Genomic DNA, 25,193 nt, shown 5'->3' with positions numbered 1-25,193 from the left:
ACCGTAGGTGACCATAAGACTTGGATGCCTCTTGTCTCATCAGTCGATAGATAATGCTATTACCTTTGTCTGCAGCAGCACGAGCATTGTCAGGAGCATTTTTTTCTTTCATAGAGGTAAAGAGCTAGAGAATTGAAGTAGCCGTGCTGGGATCCATGCTCTGCAAATGTTACTAGCAACAATAGTAAACTAAGAATATTCCACTACATGAGATTGACCCGTCTGACATGTATGTTATTAGGTCCAGACCTAGGGATAATGCTTGACCCTCTTAACAGCATCCAGGAGCTCCCTCTGTTTCCCTAGACCCTTTCTATTGAGTTTACGGGTCTTTATAATACTTCAGGACGTGAGGGGTCGTGAAGACTTCACTCTGTATCCATCATGTCATTATGATGAGTCTCTTCGGCTCACTGCAACTCGGGGCAGTCCTCCCCAGCTGCGGCCGGGAATCGTTTATTGACAAACGGCTCTGAGCCGAACGTCTAGAGGTGTGTATTTGAAAGGGGGAGGACGAGTTGCTTGCCTGACCCCGGGTTCTGTGTACTTCGAGCACAGAACCAGAAAACCACAGGCTTGCAGGTAGAGACAGGACGCCCGGTTCATTAATGCAGACTAGTGATGCATGAATGTGAGTAAACTGCATAATTATCATTAAACAGGTATTCTGTAACACACACACACACACACACACACACACACACACACACACACACACACACACACACACACACACACACACTTTGACGATCACACTAGTTGATAATTTTATGAAGGGGAAATCGCACCTCGGTAGGATTTCAGAGGATTTTTTCAGACTTTACGTTACACATGTTTCACGGAGGAAATCCACCTCATCAAGTGTTAACAGATGACAAAGTTTCATATCCCAACCCAAGCACAAGTCTTGTACATCCTCTTACCGCCATGCCAGAGTAGAAACTGTCCTGGGCGGTTAAGGGAGAGTAGGGGGTGCCTTGTGGGTAAGGGAATTATGGAGGGTTGGTTGGCCTGGATAGCGAGTTGCGGGTTCAGCGACGACTCTTACGCTATATAGTCTTGATCATTCTTTCATATTGATCTGGTTGACAACAATGTGTGCTTTAATGTTACCTGGGATGGGTTGAAGTAATCAATATTAGTAATTAAGACAGATTCAGTAACATTACGGGTAGCATAATCCGATGAGGTGTAGGTACAGTGTGACTGGGTTGTTAATGTTAATGTTAAGGTCTGTAGGGTGATCATTTCTTGCCAGTTCTTAGCCATAGCATTACTGAGGTCTCATCTGCGTACTGAATGACTGTGCCAATAGCATCTCTCAGTTAATTTTTACCGGTCTGGCCAACATATATATCTTTACATGCCTTACATTTAGCGACGTAAACACTCCCAATTTTCTGGTAATTTGGCCTACTTTTAATTAAGGTCTTACTGATGGTGTTATTATATTGGAAGGCAACATTAAAAGAAGCGTTTTTTCAGTCAGTATCTTGTCTGTCATTAGCTAAGTTAAGAGAATAGGGCAACCCCTACAAGTAATTAAGGAAACCTTTTCACAGTATTTTTTTTTTCAGCCGAAATAAGCCTTGTCAGAAACAAAATAGATTTGCGCTAGAATTTAGTTTTATTTTTTCTAATTGACCAATATGTGTGAAACAGTTTGTTCGCTTTTTCTTTAATTGTGGACAGTATTCATTACATAGTATATGTAGAGCCATGTGATGTAGATATGCCTCTATACATTCCTTTTTTTTCTTTCCAGGTGAGTATTGAAGGCTCTGTGCGGAATCTCGAGTGATAAGTTGCTGTAGAACTGTGAGTTATACTGTGTTGAAACTTTATATTCACTGCACTGATTCCCACAATGTACCGGAATGAGTTGTGTCCATACATTTTCAACTATATATTTGATACCATGAGACTAACAGATATGTAGTTTGTAATTTATTTGATACCATGAGACTAACAGATATGTAGTTCGTAATTTCTTTATATTGTTTTCTGCAACACAGTAGAGTGTCAGCAGCAGATATTTGCTCAGAGCGAGGGAATCATTTTGGTAAGTATAGAGCTACAGGTCTCACAGAATTGTGTTCGTCCTGTGGTTTAGGATTTGTATCTTAGAAAAGAGAACACCATCTGTTAATCTCTAGATATTTAGTACATGTCTGGGTATCTTCACTTGAAGATGGATCTGCTGTGTTGTAACTATTGGCATCTAGTATGTTACTGTCGCAACCTAAATTTGAACGCTCAAGTAGTCCATAGGAGCTTCTCTTGCTTGAAGAGCTTTGATGATAATATTTTTATTGTGTAAGATTGAACGTAGTTTCAAACTATTAAATTTAATGTTCACCATTTGCTAATGATCGTAAAGCCAACTAATAGTACAGAAATATTGGCGGTAACGAATAAACAAGTTTTCTTTTTCATAACTTCCAATATTCTGTGGTTCACCTTACTCTGAAGACTCCTACTGTAAACTCCCTCACACACTCTCTCGTCTCCAAAGCTCGTCACTCTAGCCAGTTATCTGAAGGAAAGCCTTATCTACAATCTTTTTTTTTATATTGAAGGCTTGAGTCACGGACAAAAGACTACATCATGGCCGAGCCTTAATGAAATGTCGAGAGAATTATGAAAGGAGAAAAGGAGACAAGGGAAATTATTGACGAAATTTGGAGTAAGTGAAAAACAAGTGGAAAACTTGGACTTATTATATAATTATTCATATTGTCGTCTGTACATTGTCTCTGGACTGTAAGGATAATTATCCTTGAGAAGGATGAATATGTGATGTATATAAATACACGAAATGAACGACACTGTGTGAAGAGAAAAATATTATGACATGTATGATTTAGCTTCACATTAGTTGTAAACATGGTTAAAATACTACACAGATGGGTAAATACCTATACTCTAGCAGTGTTTACATTACTTGTTTATTGAGTGTTAGGGACTGATAGGTTCTCGCATCGCATTTTGATTAAAAAAGATGGCGCAATGAATTTCATATGACTCTAGTGTTCCATTTACATTCGGGGTCATCTATGACCTTACGAAAGGCACCAAGGGTACAGATGACCAAGGAATATTGCCTCCTTATAACTGTGTGTTTACGTAATTATCTACATGTAATCATCTATTTGTACTTTCCGGAGAGGGAGTCTCACACTCTCTATTTCTTTACCTTTCTCCGCCATTAGTCAGCTTTTCATTTTCGCTGCACTTGGCAACATTAGCTATTCCGTCAGTTGGCGTATTCCACTAGTTCCCCACCTACTACTGACACACTTCTTACCTACATCATTTCTAACCTTGCGTAGCATCTAGCTTTGTCGTCTGGAAGGTTAGTCACTTCATAACACGAACTGATTCTTGTTTTTGTTAAAATGATTATTTAGAAACTGGAAGGCTCTGATGAGAGGTCACCCCTTACTCTTCTCTCCTCTTTGGTGGGCAGCTTAACCTTTGTATTTAGCTTTGTTCCTCTCAAATGCCTACCATCTTTGTTTGTTGCTTTCCTCAAAAGCCGCTTCATTTGGTCTTTGTGTTTTTTTTAAGTGAGGTGACCAGACTTACAGAGTTTATACTATTTTAGTTTTCTTATTCATGTTCATACTTAAACAGTATTCTGATTATCTGCTGGCACACGGTTAGACTTCCTACAGTTCTCCTGAGGTGGAACTCCGACGACAGGTTTTGGCCCAGTGTCGACTCCCTAGTCTCCCTCATATACAGATTCCTGCACTTTCATTTCTGATAGATACAGAGGATCAGAATTGTACTGAGGTCTTCTACTTTGTGTGTGTGTGTGTGTGTGTGTGTGTGTGTGTGTGTGTGTGTGTGTTTAAGGAAGGCGACCAGTGAAGTGGGTTTGCAAGACTGGTTGATGGTCGCTCGCTGCAGGCCTTCCTCCTCCAGCTTCGTGAAAATTAAAGCCACCAGACATTTTCCCGGTAACTGAACACCCCTTAACCATGGCGCCATAATGAGTGTGTTGCGCTGAGAACAAAGCAACAAGGCGAGAAACGACCGCTGTTTAGCATTTTAATTTGTTTCAGTATTTTTCCTTTGTTTTCCACAATACATTGCAGAATTAGCTTTCTCGGGTGGGCTTAACTGTTCATATACCGGCGAGTTATATCAGGCTGGAGAATTCATTAGTTTTCCTCTTTTCTGAGGACGTAATACAACTGTGTTTCCTGAACAGTTAGTGGATGAAATGCTGGCAGGTCCCTCCTTCCGTCTGGGATGTACACACTCCACACCAGATCATCTAATCACAATATTATATATATATATATATATATATATATATATATATATATATATATATATATATATATATATATATATATATATATATATATTGGTTTTTAAGCATCATTAACACCACAACATATGATGGCGCTTCAGGGGATCTGATGGCATACAGTAGTATCTTAAAAAGGTTTTGAAAGTATCAGGCACCGTCCTCAGTATCAGTTATCATCAGTCTCCATCCTAAGTATCTGGCATCACCCACATTATCTGGCGCCGCGCTCGTAACTCAGTTTCAGACACCAGCCGCAGTATCAGGCACGACCGTCAGTATCTGGCGACACCTTGAATATCAGGCACTACCATTAGTATCGTGCTGCCCTCATTATCAGGTTCCACCCTCAGTATCTGGCGCTAGTTCAGTGTCTGGCGCCAACTTCAGTATCTGGCCCTAACCTCATTGTGTGGCACTACCCTCAGTATCTGGTGCCACTCTCAGTATCACAGGTCACCGGCATTATGAGGCACCACCACTCTCAGTATCAGGCACCTCCCTCAGTGTCTGTCGCCACCCTCAGTATTTGGCACCACCTTCAGTGTCATCGACCACCCTCAGTATCAGACGACACCATCAGTATCTTGTGCGACCCAGCATCTAGCACCACATTCAGTATCTGGCACAGCTTCAGTGCCTTGCGCCAATCCCTCAGTGTCAGAGGCACCATCCGTATCTGGCGGTCCCCTTAGAACTAGTGGTAATATTGGCTGTGCCCTTAGCATCTAGTAACTCCTTTAGTGTCTCTTGCTACCCTCAGAGTAAGTGTAGCGTCTTACTGCACTCACAGGATGCGCTCCGCCGGTAGCCTGGAGAGGAGAAAGAAGAGGTTGGTTAAAGAAGGTAAAGTAGAAGAACAGAAAAGAGTCGTGTAGAGTCAAGATGTATGGCGTAGGCTTATTGACACGTGTGAGTGATATATTGAACACATATCTCTGGTGCTTTTATTATGTGACGAGAACTTTAGTATTTGTTGGCACGTATAGTCTTCTGTTGCAGTATATATATATATATATATATATATATATATATATATATATATATATATATATATATATATATATATATATATATATAATCCAAGTACCTTAAACCACGTCACTAGTGATTGACCGTATCCTGAAAGATAGGTCAAGTCATCATATCCAAGGGTCGTACCTTGATGCTGAGGAGCCCTTGTGTCGTGCTGAAGGAGTTAAGTGGCAGCGTCATTAGCATCCTAACGTATGTTAACTTGACGAGATTACACCACCGGCCGAGGGAGCCCCAGTCTCCCTAATGCCGACAGCAATAAGTTGTGATTGTATTTATCCAGCGGGGCCGGCCGCTGCGACCCAGAAATAACCTCGAGGTTGACGCTGCTGGCCCAACCCTGCCACTCCGGCACAAGCCGACGGAAAATAAACAGCCCCGGCAGGAGCGCCGTACTTCCTCACCAAAACAGGACGGTATTTGCCGAAGACCCAACCATGCCCTCCATTCAGGACATTTAAAACTCAGCAAGGAAAGGTAGAGGATATAATAGACCCCCAAATGGGAGTAAATTGATTGTAGGGTATAAGTCCAGGGGCGTGCCAAGAGCTGTGTCCCACCGTCAGCTGGTTACGCCCTTAAGGCGTTGCGGTAAAAAGCGTGTCTTTGTAAGCAGCAAGGTCTGGACAAAATATAAACACGAGTTGTTTACCCTCCCTCGAGCATTCGTTAGCCCTTGTTTACAAAAACTGATTACAACATCCTGGCCCAATGATGGTGAGAAGAACGGCTCGCTTCTATGGTGCACACGAGCCTGCTGCTCTCTGATCACCAGCACGGGCGCGCAGCTCCCAGATCACCAGCACGGGCGCGCAGCTCCCAGATCACCAGCACGGGCGTGCAGCTCCCAGATCACCAGCACGAGCGTGCAGCTCCCAGATCACCAGCACGGACTTGCAGCTCCCAGATCACCAGCGCGGGCTTGCAGCCCCAGATCACCAACACAAGCGTGTGTATCTTCCATCTCACCAGCACTGGCTTGCAGCACCTACACCACCTACATGGGCGTGAAACACTCACATCATCAGCATGTGCGTGCATCTCCCAGATCACCCGCGCGGACGTGCAAATCGCATTTCACCAATATTGGCATGCAGCTACCATATAACCAGCACGGGTATGCAGCTCCCTTTCCCCAACCTTAGTCTTTTGGTCTCAAGGAAAACTTTCAAATAACGACTTTCAAGAGATCAGGATTTTGGCGATTGGTGAAGATTTGATTTTCGTGTGAATATTTTGCATTCGTAAACTGTTTCCTTTAGGCTTATGTAAACAAATTCTGGGAGATTTTATCATCGTCAGTGGACGAAAAGGATTATAGTTGCGTCGAGGAACTTATCGCCAAAGGAGTCCAGGGATCCCCTGCTTCCGATCAAAGGACATCCTTGAAGCTGCAGGCGCCCCATTTAAAGACCCTTAGCGTTGTATGATTCGTACAATCTCTCTCTCTCTCTCTCTCTCTCTCTCTCTCTCTCTCTCTCTCTCTCTCTCTCTCTCTCTCTCTCTCTCTCTCTCTCTCTCTCTTCTTTCTTTCTTTCTTTCCCTGGGAAAGCTTTCAGAGAGGTTCTGGTGTTGCCCTAGGGTCCATTTTCCAGGGGCTCGGTACAGCTCGACAAGATTGTAGGATTGGAAAAGATCTTTGACAAGACTGTACTCCCTCTGCAACCGACAGCGCTCCAGCCTCACCAGAGCTGACCATACACTTGCAAGCTAGTCTCAGGAAGCCGAGTCCGGTAACACTTATACACCTCATATGCTTGACCCTTGACCTGGCATGATCCGTCGCACCTAAGGGTCGTACCATGGTCATCAAAGGATCTTTTGCTTTCATTGCACTAAAAGCAAAACCATAACTTCGTTATGAACTAAGTTTATGACGTAACAGTGTATACGACTTGTGCTGGTAAAAGAAATGTGTCAACAATGAGAAGTTTACAGTTGGTGACAGAACTTGTTTGTGTAAATAGTGTGTCACAATTTGAATACATCAGTGCGTGTGTAAGTGTAGTCGGTGCATAACCTTATTCACAGGTCTGTATATGTTTACCACACACACACACACACACACACACACACACACACACACACACACACACACATTTTATTTTTATTATTATTATTTTTTCCCATGCATATTCGCCATTTCCCGCGTTAGCGAGGTAGCGTTAAGAACAGAGGACTGAACCTTAGAGGGAATATCCTCACTTGTCCCCCTTCCCTCTTCCTTTTTGGAAAAGTAAAAAAGAAAGAAAAAAAAAGAGGATTTCCAGCCCGTCGCTCCCTCTCCTTTTAGTAGCCTTCTGCCACACGCAGGGAATACGTAGGAAGTATTCCTTATCTCCTGTATCCCCAGGGATTATTATTATTATTATTATTATTATTATTATTATTATTATTATTTATTATTATTATTATTGTTATTATTATATTATTAATCATTAGTCTATTATTATTATTATTATTATTATTATTATTATTATTATTATTATTATTATTATCATTATTATTATCATTATTATTAGTTATTGTCATTATTATCAATATGGTAGTTGTTGTTGTCGTAGCTGTATTATAAGTTGGTTATCTGATATTTGGGCAGATGCAGTATGATATCTTGCTAAAAGTTGTTCACTTTAGTGCTCGACTGGTTGCATGACACATTGGCCGGGTTTTAAGGTGCATTCTTCATGTTATCAACCAATAAACACCGGCAACACAATAACCTGAAGCAGTACCATGTGGCCAGAAATCCCACCAAGGCAAACATAGCTCAGCTTCACTAGACAATTTTGTAAATGTCTGACTTGCATGAACAACATCGTGGTGGTGTATCGGTTAACGATGCTGACCGTCAATTTTTCACAGGGCGTTTGGGATCAAACTCGCATAGGTTCGAATCACGGTCGCGGCAGCCGGTCCACAGTCCACCCAGCTGTTCATCTCCCCTAGGGGTTAGTTGATAAAGTGGGTAGCTGGCTTAGGCTAGGGTATACATTAACACAGCGTTGATGAGATTACCTTGATCGCCCCAGGAAGTCATTCTAAGGAAGACTCCTCGTGTTACCCAGGAGTTCCTGCAGCTCCAAGGCTACACTACTTTCATTAGCAGGAAATTGATGAACTCCTTACGAGTGCTTTAACGAGAATGTACGTCCAACGATACAGCTTCGGCAATGATAACTTTTCACCTATGGCGTAATCGAGTGGAGGCAGAAGCCCCATAGAAGGTAGAAGGACTTTAGTAGATTAATCTAATGATATTTGGTTCTTGGAATAATTCTATCCGTTGGGGGGTACAATCACATTTGCTGACAGGTATAATACCATTTTCTAACATTAGTATAACATTATAGCCAGTGTCTGGTCGTGGATTATTCCAGTGTTAGCAAATAATGTTATACTAATGTTAGAAAATGGTATTATACCCGTCAGCAAATGGGATTGTACGTGCCAACAGATGGAGTTATTCCTGACAGGTTTTGGGATTATACGCGTCAATAAATACCCGTGTCAGCACTGGGATTATACGACAGCAAATCAGTTTTGTCAGTGTCAGCAAATGCCATTGTCATCCTGTGATTCTACAGGTATCAGAAATGGAATAATGCCAGTCAGTAAATGGGATTAAACTTGTCAACAAATGGTATTATGCCTGTCATGAAATGGGATTGTATATGTCAACCAGTGGGATTATATCCCCGTCAGTTAATAGGATTATACCTGTCTATAAAGGGGGTTGTTTTTAACAACAAGTGGTGTTATACCTGTCAGTAGATGGGGTTATATTTGCTTGCAAATTGAGTTATACCTTTCAGTATATGAGGTTATAGCTTTCAACTACCGGAAGTATACCCCTTTAGCAAAGGGGATTATATCTTTCAACACATGGGATTATAACAGTGTCAGCAACTGGGATTGTACCCGTCAGTAAGTAGGATTATGCCTCTCAACAACTGGAATTATGTCTATCAGTAAATGGGATTATGTCAGTCACCAAACAAATGGCATTGCAGCTGTCATATTAGGTGGCTGTGAAATGGAATTGTCCCTGCCACCATGTGGTGTTATACCTGGCAAGTGAAACTATTGTTTCTTACATATAACAGCTTTGATTATCAAATTTACATAATTAAGGAATTCTTCAGGCACGACAAACAAGATTACAATATTAGAACCACCATTCGCAGGTCTTTGATACAAAATTGCTCATGTACTCTTAAGATCTGTTAGTCCAAGTCTTGGGCAGATGCGCATCAGTCTTATGCACAGAAGACCTTCCTATGAGGGAACATTGTAGCCACGGAGCGCGACGGCACAAACATGGAGCATGACTTCATGAACCTTACGTGTGACTGCGATGCTCTTTGACTGATCCTCAAGGGTCAGTGATCGTGCCTTAAAGGTGAACCGTCGTTAGCATATCCCTGTTATTTTTAACCATTTAATTTCGACTTTTTTTGGGCCTAATGACTTTCAAACTGGCACAGTTTAGTCACTTAACGCCGAAGTTCCTTTCCGTTGATGATGTGATCATCTTTTGTACATCATCGTCTCTTAAAGTTGCCGCGACAGTCTTGCAAGCTGCTGCTGCTGCTAGGATATCCTATTCGGTAGAGTGAACAAAGCACTATAGCAAAATATCTTACAAAGTCTACCAAAAGATTAGCAGAGCCATATGCATAACTGAAAGGTATTCACATTCGATATGAAGAGGAAGTAAAACTTTTGCACATGATTTTCGACAGAAGATTGACATGGGTTCCTCATCTTGAGGACTTTAGGGTGTTAAGCGTCACAGTTTCCAAACATTTCGAAGGTAATGTGTCAGTACCGCGGGGGAACAGTTAGGAAAACCGTACTGAGGTTATATGATTCATTATTGGGATCGAACCTGGACTATGGCTGCCAGATATATACGTCGTCGCTGATGTCATCCTTAAAATGGTTAAGGTTGTGCTTAATCATGGTGTTAGAATGTACACAGGAACGTTCAGGTCCTCTAAAGTTGAAAGTCTGTATGCAGATTCTGGCATTCAGGCGAGCTCCTTACGGACAGAAGAGGTGAAGAATTTGGCTTAACGTATCTGTTTCGGCTGAAACGTACAGCATCTAACCCTACATGTATGTTTTTCATGCTGATCAACACCCAGAGTTCTCTAAACCTTTTAACGTAACAATAAAAAATGCCGTTAATGAGAGGGGTTCGGACCTTCACTCAATTCAGGAAGTAGGTTTTTGCTTGGTTTCCTCCCTAGAAGGCTCCTGAGGTCAGACGTTTCTGGGAATGGATGAAAACAACCAAAAGCAACATTGCTTCTCTTGATGACAGAAGATAAATTCTTTCAGCATGATGATGCTCTTGCAGAGAAAAAAAGATATTTACAGATGGGTCGAAAGGTCATGAAGGCTTTTCCTTAGTTATTGACGAAGGGAATCTTCCATATTCCAAGCAGAAATGTATGGTTATCAGGCAGCACTTGAATATACAGAGCAAAATCTCTTACAAATAGATTTTCGCTCTTCTCCGATCTCCAAAGTGCGCTGAAGCATCAAGAACCCTCTCAGAGGACCTGTTGTGTGGTGAAGTAAACGCTGGAGTCCCAGACATGTTCCTTACCGCATTACGTCCCTTCCTTTAAGTTTGGAGCACCGGAAGAGCAGGGATCTTGTGTCGCTGTTCAAGATTCCTTCGATATCAGTAATGGCTACGCAAGCACCAGGAAGGCTTTCAGCGAACATGCTTTGTTGTAGAGTAAATCCTGGAGCTCCAAACATGTTAGTCACCGCGGGGCGTGATGATGACCGTAGCAGTCTCATGTGCAGCCTTGCTTGGCTCTGTTGACATCTGACCGCGGGAGGTGTAGCCAAGGTCAGGCCTCCGGGCGGTCTACACCGCACCGCTCATGTTCTACCCAACATAACCTCAAGTTGTAATCGATATCACAATTGCATTCCTCTTCTCTCTTAATTTTGTCTTACACCGTTTAGTGTAGAAGGAGTTTATTAGATACTGTTGGTTATTTGTGTTGAACAAGGTACAGGTCCCCGCTTCCTCCCCCTGTAGTCGCCTTTTCGGACACTAAGGGAATGCGGGGGAAGAATTCTTTCTCCCCTACGATAGGGGATGCGGCCTTTCTTCCTCTTGATCTTGGCGTTACCTCGCTATCAATGTGCGCGCGCGCGCACTCACAGAGAGAGAGAGAGAGAGAGAGAGAGAGAGAGAGAGAGAGAGAGAGAGAGAGAGAGAGAGAGTAAACAACTCGTTATTCTACATCCAGGTAACAAACTGGTCTATGTTTATGACGTTTTCAATGTGAGCTTAGAATCAACTAATTCATTATAGTTCACTGTACTTTACGTCGATATATATATATATATATATATATATATATATATATATATATATATATATATATATATATATATATATGTTTTTTTGTTTTTTTTTCTTCCATATTCGCCATTTCCCGCGTTAGCGAGATAGCGTTAAGAACACAGGACTGAGCCCTTGAGGTAAATCCTTACTTGGTCCTCTTCTCTGTTCCTTCTTTTGGAAAATTGAAAACGAGAGATGAGGATTTCCAGCCCCCCGCTCCCTCCCCTTTTAGTCGCCTTCTACGACACGCAGGGAATACGTGGGAAGTATTCTTTCTCTCCTTTATCTCCTACAGTAGATATAGAGATGAACGTAACGTACCGCATACCTACAAAAATTCACAGGTATACACACACACACACACACACACACACACACATCTGAATACGTATGCAGATGTACGTGCTACATTCATACAATTATATCTCCAATTACACATGTACACGCCGAGACATACACAATAGAAGAGGGGGGGAGGGAGGTAGAGAGAGCAAAGGAGGCGGCGGGTGTGAGGTGGGGCGGGCATTAGGGAGGAGGAAGAGAGAATGGGGGGAGAGGGGCAAGTTGCACCCCTCCCTGAAGAGTAAGGTCGTATGCCACAAGCTTTGTTGACTGTAGAAGTTTGCAGCTGGTGGGACAGGGACTGCGACCCCACCAAGCGACACCTTTTACCAGTATTTCTACGTCAGATATGGACCTGTGTTTTAGTATCTATTGCCTCGTGTCATGTAATGATGAGCGACGCCCTTCGTGAGATAATGCGCATGTGTGAGTGTGTGTACGTCTGTGAGAAAGTCGTGCATTGTGACGGGAGTTTGGTTTTGCCACTCTGGTGTTATTGTTAGCGTTGAGTCACATCCTCTCATGATCAGAATTTGATGAACGTGCTGAGTCGTACACATCCACGTTTTCTTCTTATTTGTAGAGTTGTATTTTAAAGTTTGATATTAGGTGCATGTGTTTCGTAGTATCATATATATATATTATATATGTATATGTGTGTGTGTGTGTGTGTGTGTGTGTGTGTGTATGTATCGTAAATGTGCGCTGGTGTCGATGCCTAATACGTGATAACTAGATAGTAGATGTGTGAAAAATGTGACCTTTTTTATTATTATTCTTAACACTACCCCGTGGAAGCTGGAAAGACATTTCTTCATAAAAAGAAATGGTAAAATATATGCAAATATGGGTTACTTTTACATATATGTATATTATTTAATGACGTATAGATAGAACTGCAGTGATCTTTGTATATGAATTGCAGGTGTTTCAGACTGTCGGTTATTCGGTGGTGAAGTGGTGTCAGGGGAGTGGTGGTGGCCGCTCACTAGGGCAGGTTAGAAGAACAAGGTCATTTAACCCGTAATATTTCCATCCCTCGACAGGTGGGGTTAGTGTAATAGCGGGGTTCCCGCCGCAACACAGTTATAGCTGATCTTATCTCTGTCGCGGTGGTTTTATGACTTGTATCGGTACACGTTTATTTGAATGTTCCCTGAAAACGCTTGTGACATTTGAGAGGAAACATGATGGGATGATAAGTATATTAATCTGTGTATGATGGTGCACACCAGCCTTGACCCGTGGTGAATAATTGTACGACCCATGAGCGCCACACGACCCTTTGGCTTGATGGCATGACCTTTGGCCCGAAACATAAAAAGGATCAGGTTCAAAGGTCACGTCATCATACCCATGAGGTCGTATGATGAAGGGTCGTACTGTTGTTGGTGATGGTCATACCGTCGTGCTGAAGAAGGGTCGCGTCGTCGTGGGAAATGGTCGTTCTGTCGTGCTGATGGTCGCACCGTCGTGCTGAATGGTTGTACCGTCGTGGGAAATGATCATCCCATCATCGTGCAGAAGGGTCGTATCGTCGGACAGAAGTCGAATGGAACGAGTCGTGTTCATGGTGTTAGTCATGCCTTCGGATAGAGAGAGGTTGGCTAGGAAACATAAGTATATGACAACGCGCGCGCACACACACACACACACACACACACACACACACACACACACACACACACACACACACACAGAGTCTCCTCCAAGCACCAAAAATGGTTGTGTGTGGTAGTGAGTGTGCAGGTGTGCTGCACGTCCAGCCACCATCATTGAATAATCACACCCCCCCAGCCTCCCACCCACCACCGAGCGGAAATGTGACCCCCCCCCCCTCCCCAACGTATTCTCTTTTTGTCCCCTCCCGCTCCCAAGCTGTATTTTATTTGTTTATTCTTTGTCTGTAAACATCTTCCACCCACCCTGCCGTCTCCCACGGTTCGCAGGAACTTATTTCTACGTGGTGTGGGTGATGCCGCTGACTCTTCCGGTGGGTGAGTATTGAGTTCGTCCGTGCTCCCGGTAGGAGCTGTGTCGTGTCTTGGGTTATGGCTGCCTAATCCTTGGGTGTTGTTATTTGCTCGTATTTTCACAGTTCGTACCGGTCCATCACTTTGAGCTGTGTTGCGAGAACCGCCCATGTTTATTGTTTAGACAGTAAACAAGTAGAAAATGGTGGTGTGACGTCATTCACTGTCAACAAAGGCTTACGATGGCCACATTTCAAAGTAATTTTTCCAATAGAGCTGCATTCGCTCAGCTTTTGGGAAGTGGCCCACGTGTCCATTCCCTCGTAACCCCCATCATCCTCTCGTGTAATGAGATACGTTTTACAGTGCAGTTTACCGTCCTTCATGAGGTACTGGCTCCTCACCAGCCATAAATAATGAAACAAAATGGAATGACTGTGAATGTTACTTAAAAATCGTCTTCCGGCTGAACACTGCCCCTACCGGAGACTAAACAATGTTGCCATCGTGGCCTCACCGCTCTCCACTGTTCCCTGTCTCTTTGCTACACCAGGCCATCATCCTTATCGCACCAGGCATTGCCTCGCCCTTTGTTTGATGTTTCTAGGTACGTGTAGGCCTATCTCTCGTCAGACCACTCGATATCGCTGAGGATAAAATAGTTGGCTCAGGTGAGGGCAATAGTTCCTAAGAGTATACAATGCCCGGCACATGAGCGAAGTGACACACCTATTTATGTGTTCCATGAGGCAGTCACTCCCACTTCGTATCGCTCACGCTTCTGTATTTTTACTCTCCGGTTTTAGTTTGATTATTGTTATCCTTGGACCGCATGAGGTTGACGCAATGGCCACCATCATCTTCGTGAGTAATGATGAATTACTTAAAATATAGAGGAAAACCGATGTACGTGGGTTTCAGCCCAACCTGCTCACGTGGGGATGTAGTCTTGAGGATGATCAGTTATCAGGAGGGAATACGTACCCACACACCGCTACTTACTGCCCTGGATATTCGGTAAAACTGGATTATGTAGCTTTATTTCTTCAGGTCCTTTCGGATAAATAATCTGTCTGGCCGTTGGTATGAATTTGAGGCCATAGAATTGTAAATCACTAATGACATGGCCACTTTGTAATACTTTATGAGTTGGAGGTTGTGTACCAGATTAATTGTGGTTTACTGTGATCTGTGATTTGAGAAGACGAGGAGTTTTAAGTCGAACGTCATGGTACCAGCAACGCCAGCAGACTACTGCCAGGCGAGCTTCACAGCAGCAGCAGCGGAAAACTATTGCCAGTCAAGCGTTACGGCAGCAGCACCAGTAACACGAGAGCATCACAGCAGCAGCACCAGTAACACGAGAGCATCACAGCAGCAGCACCAGTAACATGAGAGCATCACAGCAGCAGCACCAGTAACATGAGAGCATCACAGCAGCAGCACCAGTAACATGAGAGCATCACAGCAGCAGCACCAGTAACACGAGAGCATCACAGCAGCAGCACCAGTAACACGAGAGCATCACAGCAGCAGCACCAGTAACACGAGAGCATCACAGCAGCAGCACCAGTAACACGAGAGCATCACAGCAGCAGCACCAGTAACACGAGAGCATCACAGCAGCAGCACCAGTAACACGAGAGCATCACAGCAGCAGCACCAGTAACATGGGAGCGTCACAGCAGCAGCACCAGTAACATGGGAGCGTCACAGCAGCAACAACAGAAGAATACTCCCAGGCAAGCGACACAGCAGGAGGAGCAGGAGACTACTACCGTCGCAGCCACCCGTCACGTACACAGTAATGAGGGACAGCACCCAGTCATACCAGCTTTTCTCAACATTAGAGAATAATCAACACCGACTCCTCTTCCGCTCCAGCGTGATAAAAAAAGAAAAACATAAAAGATTGGGGTTGTCTTCCAGTTTGCTCACCCGGATGTTGTAGGTACGTACATGGCGGGGCTGGTGATGAGCCTGTTGCTGGATGGAGGGTGAAGGTCTGCCTACTGCTCCTGCCACCAGATGATGCAAGACGCAGTCACAAACTATCACCTGGAAGCGGTTTCGTTAATGATTGATTTTTTTGATATCTAGCTGATCATTGGAACCTACCTACCCCCCCCCCCCCCTCTCTCTCTCTCTCTCTCTCTCTCTCTCTCTCTCTCTCTCTCTCTCTCTCTCTCTCTCTCTCTCTCTCTCTCTCTCTCTATATATATATATATATATATATATATCTTCCTTGTCCTTTGTATGTCTTCCTCCACCTTCGTTCGTATGGCTGACCCATGACTTTATTTTCATCTTCTTGTTCTCTCACGTGCCTATCTTGTCTCTCTCCCACCACACCTCATGGCCTGCTGTTGCCTAACTTCCCTGTAAGGACGTTGGTTCAGCAACGGTTCTGCCTCATGTCAATGAGGGTGAGGTCAGAGGTCACGGGAGTTACGGAAGTAGAAACACTCAACTGAGAGCTTAATAGGCTGAGGGGGAGCGTCGTGAGGCAGAGGGCGGGTCAGGAGACCCAGTACAACAAGTCTTTTCATAACATTTAGTGTATTAGTTGAGTTGATTATCGTAAGGTGGAGTGGGAGGGGATAGTTGTTGGAATAAAGGGAGGTGGGTGTCCGGGTTATGGAAGGGGTGGAGCAACGGGTTGGGATTGGTCTTTGGGGGGGGAGGGAGTGACGCCTGTGGGGAGGGGATGAACGAGGGATTGGTTGGAAATTATGTGGGAAAGTATCGGTAGGAAAGTAGAGGAGGTGGTAGTTGGAGGACTCTAGGAAGTGATTGATTGAGGTCCACCGAAATAATGTAGGCATTTGGGCATGCGAAGAATGTAGGTGGAAGGGGCAATTGGAAGGGATGAGTAGCATATCAGTGGGAGATGGAGAGTCGCAGTGCTTAGTGGAAAGGATAGGCTGAAGGAGGGATGGTAATTAGCTGGGGGAATGAATGGGTATTGGATGATAGTAAGGCACAGGGCAGGTGAGAGTATTGGGTGCTGAAACTTCGTGGAAAGGCGGTGGGAGGGGTAGATGGGGGGCCAGAAAGTTAGAGAAGTTGATATTTGGCTGGGGTGAAAGGGTAAATGTTTAGATGGTGTGGAGGAGGTGGATAAAGAGCAGTTGGAGAGACTGCTGGTTGGAGGAGTGGTTGTAGTCTGGTAGAGTGGCAACCCTGCATGACTCATTCGTACCTCCCATTTGATGGACCAGAAGAGTGTGTTGGAAACAGCACTGCACATTGATGTGATCATTATTGTAGGCAACATTTCAGTGAGGTCAACAAGCGTCCTGCCTGAGTATCCAGATGATATGATAACTATGGTGGCAGCTAAACCGTCCGGAAAACATTACTGATACTTGTCAGATAAACAAAAGAAGAATATTATATTTTCTATTTCAGCGAATGTCTAGTATAATTGGTATTATAATAGAAAGAAGACAATTGATTTTACTCGTGACGTTTCCTGGGTTAGGCAGTTCGTCATTGCTTCATTCAGCAGTATATCCCTCTTAATGTGACGAGGTAATACATGACTTGATGAATAATTTACACGTGAAATCTCCCCAACTCATAGAATTTTCAATAGCCTCCTTAAAGCAAGGATCAATGACTCAGCTACTAAGTGTTTTTAAGTAGCCAGCAACACATTAAAGGAAATTTATGCCTGGTTTTTCAGCGCTGCCCAGCTCCCGCTATACTTTCGAAGTCTCTCCTTTGTAGTCCTGGCAATATGTTCAGAATGTCAGGTGACAGGGCTCATGAGTGAGTCGTAACTTAGTGACGAACACCTACCGAATATAATTACGCATATGTTTATATTTTCCCTCAGCCACCATAAGCGTACGTGTGTATTTTACCCATTGAGTACTACGATACAGTATAACCTTACACCACGACGGTACAGCGCTTGAACATCATGGTACCTCCTTTGGGTATATTGGCTTGTCGTACCGTCGCGCTTTGAGGGGTTTATTAAGAATTATTTAAATCTTTGATAGTTGAGGAGTTAAGAATGCGTGTTTGCTCCGCGTAAAACGACGCCACTGGAGTGATTGACCATTGATATTCATAGTGGAAGCATCATTTAAGAATTGACCTGTCGCACATCTGACCCTAGCTTCTCCGTGGCATCAGCGTTAGTTGGCTGGCTTCTTGGTGCCACTGACCATTCCAGTGTTGAGGTAGACTTTATATTTATTTCCCCTCAGGTTGGCTCGTATATAACCTTCTCCCCTCATAAAAAGTCCCATCGTCAACATCCGTCCAGCAAGTGACCAATGGCGTCTGGAGTTGTTGCAAGGAGCTGATAGATGGCGTCTCGTTAGCCGCGAGGTAAACACGCTGATTTACGAGCCTGGAGGGGTTGTGGTCGTCGCCAGCTCCCCTCCCTGCTTCCCCTCCTGGGGTTCACTTGGGGTTGGCCGGGCTCTTGATCCGATCGGGATTAAGACGGGGAGAGGTTTTGTACATTGGGGTTGTGGAATAACGGTCTCAGAGGGAGCTGTGGCCTGAGGGGAGATGTTTGTCGTCAGCTCCCCTGAGTCGATATCCCTCCCAGTTGGAATAACAAAGGTTGGTAGGGAGACCTCGCCAGCTGAGGGGTTGAATCTTAAGAGATTACGTGGAATACGAGGGTACTGAGGTTGACTGACTGATGCATTCCCTGGACTGAGGTGGCACAGATGAAGTCCTTGAGACTAGAGCAAAAGACTCTCCAGTGTTAACAAAAAGTGTGGCAAGGGTGACCAGAATCTTCGTCTTAAAATAGTTAAGTCTTAGTGTGAACTTCAGTGCTCAGTGTTAAGGGTAATTAAACGTGTAGTTTTTGTAGATATTATTTTCTTTGAATAAGGTTTTAGGGACTGAATTTAGAGTTTCAGAAGTACTTTTCACAGATGATTCGTGCGTTCAATGCCCCCGTGCCGTCTCACCTAACATAAAGGAATTTTGTTGCCTAAGGATTGTTTGAATCAATATGAATGAATGTAATCAGAATTTACCGAAGTTCACTGGACCTCTGATGAACTGCAAGGTGGTAAGGGACGACTAAGGCTATGAACATATCCTGTGTTGGTTTGTGAGTAATGGTCTTGGGGATGTTTGGTACATTCTGTTATTCTCAAAGGTGGAACGAGATGTGGGTTTTTCATACAAAGTAAAGACGTTTAAAATCATTAGTGTGGGTTGTTTGCTCGGGAAAATGTCTGTCTCTGCAGCGTAAATAACAGATGTTTGATAATGATTATGGCAGCATAATTGCCAAACGTTCTGGTAATTTATCTCAAGGCATCTTTACCCGGGAAGTAACAAGTACAATAGTATTCTTAGGATTTGTGTTATGGATCTATGCTGAAGAAGCATGACAGACCTTTCCAGTACGACGATGTAACTCTTGGGTATGATGGCGTGATCTTAGACTTGATTCTTAGGGGTCAGGTCAAACACCAGGCCAACATACCATCATCATGCTTGCTTGGCTGACCCTTTCCTAACCATAATAGTAATATAAATGAACGTATAACCAGATTTCATTTTGATTTGCCACAACTTACTTTAGAAGATCTGATACTCTGAAGTGTGTTTTGTCACCTTCGAAATCACTAATCTAGGTTTGATATGACTATTACACGAAAGTGCACTTGAAAACTTATCGTTTCATTTTTCCCGTGGACCCATAAAAGTGAATAAGAGCTAGGTTTTTAGGTACAGTAAGGTTGTGGGACAAGTCAACTGGGAGATAAGTTTGAATAGAGAAAAACTGGAGGAAGTGAAGTGTTTTAGATATCTGGGAGTGGATTTGGCAATGATGGAACCATGGAAGCGGAAGTGAGTCACAGGGTGGGGGAGGGGGCGAAGGTTCTGGGAGCGTTGAAGAATGTGTGGAAGGCGAGAACATTGTCTCGGAAAGCAAAAATGGGTATGTTTGAAGGAATAGTGGTTCCAACAATGTTATATGGTTGCGAGGCTGGGCTATAGATAGAGTTGTACGGAGGAGGGCGTACGTGCTGGAAATGAGATGTTTGAGGACAATATGTGGTGTGAGGTGGTTTGATCGAGTAGGTAATGAAAGGGTAAGAGAGATGTGTGGTGATAAAAAGAGTGTGGTTGAGAGAGCAGAAGAGGGTGTATTGAAAGACTGAGTGTGAACGAATGTGGCCTTTGTTGTCTTTTCCTAGTGCTACCTCGCGCGCGTGCGGTGGGAGGGTGGTTGTCATTTCATGTTTGGCGGGGTAGCGACGGGAATGAATAAAGGCAGCAAGTATGAATTATGTACATGTGTATATATGTATATGTCTGTGTATGTATATATATATGTATACGTTGAAATGTATAGGTATGTATATGTGCGTGTGTGGACGTGTATGTATATATATGTTTGTGGGTGGGTTGGGCCATTCTTTCGTCTGTTTCCTTGCGCAACTTCGCTAACGCGGGAGACAGCGACAAAGAATTAATGTATATATAATTCCCTCCAAGTGTAACTGAGGGAATTATATCAAGGAGCTGACTTAGTTTCCGCTGCCATAAGTATTTTTTCGTCAGCGTTTACTGGAGTTGGTGTCTTGGCTTAACTCATATGGCAAATTTAAGCTTGTTGCCAGAGAAATTGATGCATATGTGTCTCGAGGAGTAATATGCCTGTGACATCTTGGCAGTAATTACCTACAGGGGATGTTTACCTTCTGCCCGAGTGAGCGACGTTGGCTGTCATCTTTGTGTACCCCGACTCAGAGGGCGAGGAATATCGTCATCAGTACAATCTGTCAGCTGTGATATGTTCCATATGCATTACTACCCGCTTTACCTCTACGTAGACCAGGAATTAAGGTTGTTAGTAATGTACTCTAGCACGTACTTTCGTCATGAAGCCCCCGGTCTTCTGTTATCAGGCTTTTAAGTTTATTGTCTAGCTGGTAATCTCGTCATTGATCATCAGGTCTTGTTCTTTAGCTTTCCCATGTACAGTCCACCAGTAATAGATCATTTAGGCATCTTTTATCTGGCTTTCTCGTGTAGTATCCACCAGCAGATAACCTCGTATTAGACTATGAAGTCTTCTATTATCTGTCTCTCTCCATGTATGACCTAATATATACCCTACTGTCCTACATCGCATAACCTCATAGATCATCAGGTCTTCAGTTGTCTTTTCCATGTGCTTTAAAAACAATTTCTGAACGATTCTCTGGGTAAGAACAATGTGCATATGAAAATCAAATCAGACTTCAGTTCGGGTTTTCCTGTATATATATATATATATATATATATATATATATATATATATATATATATATATATATATATATATTTACATACACACACACACACACACACAATCTTCAGGACATTAAGTTGTGAACAGTGACTGTGGTAAACTAAGATATATACATAAAGTTGTGATGCAATCTCACAAGGCGAGCATTAGACATCTAGAACCATGTCATCATGAGATCAAGCAACCTGACATTAACCCTGGCTGGATCGCCTATTGTGAAGGTCAGGGTCGTCTACTTGCTCGGTCACCTGTCCTGTGACCTGACTGGTTTGCAAAGGTCACATAAGGTCACACGAGGTTAATGTCAAGTGTTTGATGAGATGACATTAGACCAGGTCTCTGATGCCGGCCGTGAGATGGATTTCATCTCAAGTTTAGTTCCATGTCAGACAGAGATTCGGTTCGAGTCAAGTGTCATTAGGGAATGACCCCCACAGTTACCCTTCCTGTCTTTCCTTCGTGAAAGTCGCAAGAAGGGTGATGTGGTAGATGTTTCAGTTGGCTGAACTCGTGATGTCAGGTCAGGAGTGAGCATGTGGGGGGATTTGAATTAGCAGATTATAGGGATGATATTGCCTGGACTTGTATAAACAAGAGGGTAGAGAGACAGCTGGGTGCGGATTTATGACGGCACGTGCTCTTATGTCTCTAACTTCTTTTGTCTTGGAAGTGATCGGAGTGAACGAGGTGTCAGTGAATGTGGGTAACAGTAGTACTTAGGTGTTGTAATTCAGGAAGGCTACAGGTGGTGCAGGATTATGTAAGATGATGAGAGTTGAGGTATGGCGAGATGGTTTAGTAGGGTCCTCATGGAGCTAGTGCAGGTGAGACAGGCGCTCCGTTGGAGAGTTGTGGTGTCTAGTCTCGTGCGGCTTTTACTGGAGGGAAGGAGGCACTGTCGAAGTCCTGAGCTAGTGGACAGCTGCCAAAGCTTTGTGCCTTGTGCTGCAGGAGGCGTGCCGTCGTAAGACCGGAAGCTGAAGCTGCCGCAGGAGCCGGGCGTTGGCAATCTCCCACGGAAGAGAGAGAGGCAAGAGCCAGAGTATACCTTCGGGGCTACTGCCAAAGGTGGCCGTGGGAGATGAGGCACCACGTCAGAGTGATGAGTCAGGAGTCATGTTATGTATGCTGCTGGAGTACTCGACTCTGGCAGCTGATGCAAGCCTATCTAAGAGACGATCGGGTAGCCCACGCCTGTGGGCACAATGGTTTAGGCGTGGTAGGCAAGTCATGACGGGTCTGGGTCATCACCCGACTCGGGTATTTGAGTGGTTAGCAAATGTCGCATGATATCACTTACACTGATATGCATATATACATTATAAAAGAGAGGAGAGAAGAGAATGTTCCTAGAGAAACTTAACTTCAAGAATAGGAGAGTAACCAGAGTTGTAAAGAGCAGCATCTTTATTGCAGACGTTTCGTGTATGGCTAATGCAAAGAAACTTGAAAATGGGTGTGATAGAAATTATTCGCCAAAACTCTAAAAACTTCCTTGCTATAGAAAGTTTATATTTTATAGAATGATATCTATTTCATTGTTTTTTCATATCTTTACTGTTTCCTCGTTTTCGCCACAGATGAGGACATGATATGTCGAAACGTATGGAATAAGGAAGCTGTTCATTACAGCCTTGGTTATTATTATCTTTCTCCTAAAGATATGATTCTCTTGGAATATCCCCGTTTCTCTATCTTTGACGAGGCTATACTCTCGTTAACTGACGATGATATAGCCTCGCCAAAGTTGTAACTTCAAGCAGACGGAGTCCGACAACACCCATATATATATATATATATATATATATATATATATATATATATATATATATATATATATATATATATATATTCCTATGAGTCCACCTATACGAATAAAGTGCATATGAACGCGCACCTTCATAGAACATACAAACCTCCAACAGCCAAGATCGAGCCCGGGACCCCTGTGCCACAGGCCTGGCCAGGCCCATAGCCTAGCGGTAGCATTTCCGTATATAAACATGTGATTTCTTGATGATGTCATTGCGATGCTTTGTCTTTCTGTCTTTGATCTCCCAGGCTGTTGATGCCGTATAGAAGGTCGAGTGTTGTTGTTGCTGCTGCTTTTGCTTATGGTGAGGTTCAGTTAACGGACCTCGAGAGTAGCTGCTGTTACTGACACGCTGAATTTATGTTACGCACACGCAAACACGCACGTCCACATTCAGGCAACAAACATACACATAATAATAAGTAACAACGATAAATGGTTTGTTGAATTTATTACAGCCAACGGCTGAAAATATACAGAGAAAATACGCACAGTATAGACAGTAGGGCTATAAAACCGGGGTTAAATAGACTCTTTACGCATATATTGGGGTGGTAGTGTGCGTATAAATGATGATTCTTATATTGATTGGCATAGGGCTGTCCTTGTGCTTACGTATAGAAACACGAACACGTGTAGGTATGCAAACAGGCGCAAGTATATATGCACACTCATACTTTGTGCACATGTAGTCACGTATCCATACACATACCAAGTAACATCCTGCGATCTATGTTTTATGTCTTTACGTATATAAACATGCGATTGTCCATTCGCATGTTTACCAAATGGCATCCTAGCTTCGTCTCTTCGATGTATATCAATTAACTGTTATATTTCTCTCATGTGTCTTCCCTGATGATGTGATTATTACACGAAAGTGCACTTGGGAACTTACGTGTTTCATTTTCCCCGTGGACTCATAGGAATATCTGATCACGCACAAAATTGTGATCCTTTCCAATACATATATATATCCTTGGGGATAGGGGAGAAAGAATACTGCCCATGTATTTCCGAAGGAACAGAGAAGGAGGCTAAGTATTTTTTCGTGTCAGGCTGAACCATCTGTTTTTGACGCTACTTCGCTAATGCGGGAAGTGGCGAGTGTGTGTGTGTGTGTGGAGAGAATGAACAATAATTTCTGGACCTGCAGAATGAAGATGAAATATAAAATCCTCATTATGAGCAATGTTCCCGTAACTGTGTAAGGTATTTCCTCATCTGCTTTAGACAGGATCGTACATTACAGGAAGTTTGGACGATGATGAAGCACATGCGTAACCCATGGGACTAATCATTAATGTGTTAATGTTTACTAACCCATCCTGTACTGAACACATGACATCCTGAACCTACTTCTGTATCTAGCCTAATAGTACTCCATATACTGACCCATATTGTATTTCTGTACTGAATACATAGTCCACCTCTGAAACTCGCTTCATGTTCCCCCAGTATTTGTATCACTCTACCTTTACACCCTAGTTTCTCGAATGCCTGTAATGTCTTATCGCGCCACAGCTCTTGGAGTGATGAATACAGGAAGCAAGCTTGACGCCATGAGGTTTTGCTGGTATAATCGGAACACATTGACAAGTGTGTGTCATGGACGAGGTGAAGAAGTTGCATGTGATTCTTCTCATGCAACAACTTGGAGTCATACTAACGATAGAACATTGATTGGTTTATTACTGCTAACGTGTAGCCCTCTGCTTGTTCTTCGATCTCAGGTGCCTGCGTGATTGTATTGCGAGAGAGAGAGAGAGAGAGAGAGAGAGAGAGAGAGAGAGAGAGAGAGAGAGAGAGAGAGAGAGTGAGTCCCTACTTACAGACTTATGAGTATTTACGACAGGATTTTGCCAAAAGGCAGGGCTATCCCGTAGCGCTTGCCGCAGGAAGATATGGGGTTACGTAGGAGTCGCGTGAGTTACGTGTTGTCAAGCACTATGTATAAGGAGATGTATGTTTGCGAACTAATAGCCAGTCGCCCACGTTTGGATGAGGTAGAAACAGAAGACAGCTACTTGAGCCAAAGCAGTGAC

Source organism: Panulirus ornatus, chromosome 71, assembly GCF_036320965.1.
Source record: "Panulirus ornatus isolate Po-2019 chromosome 71, ASM3632096v1, whole genome shotgun sequence".
Lineage (NCBI taxonomy): Eukaryota > Metazoa > Arthropoda > Malacostraca > Decapoda > Palinuridae > Panulirus > Panulirus ornatus.
Note: the sequence above shows the minus strand (reverse complement) of the source record.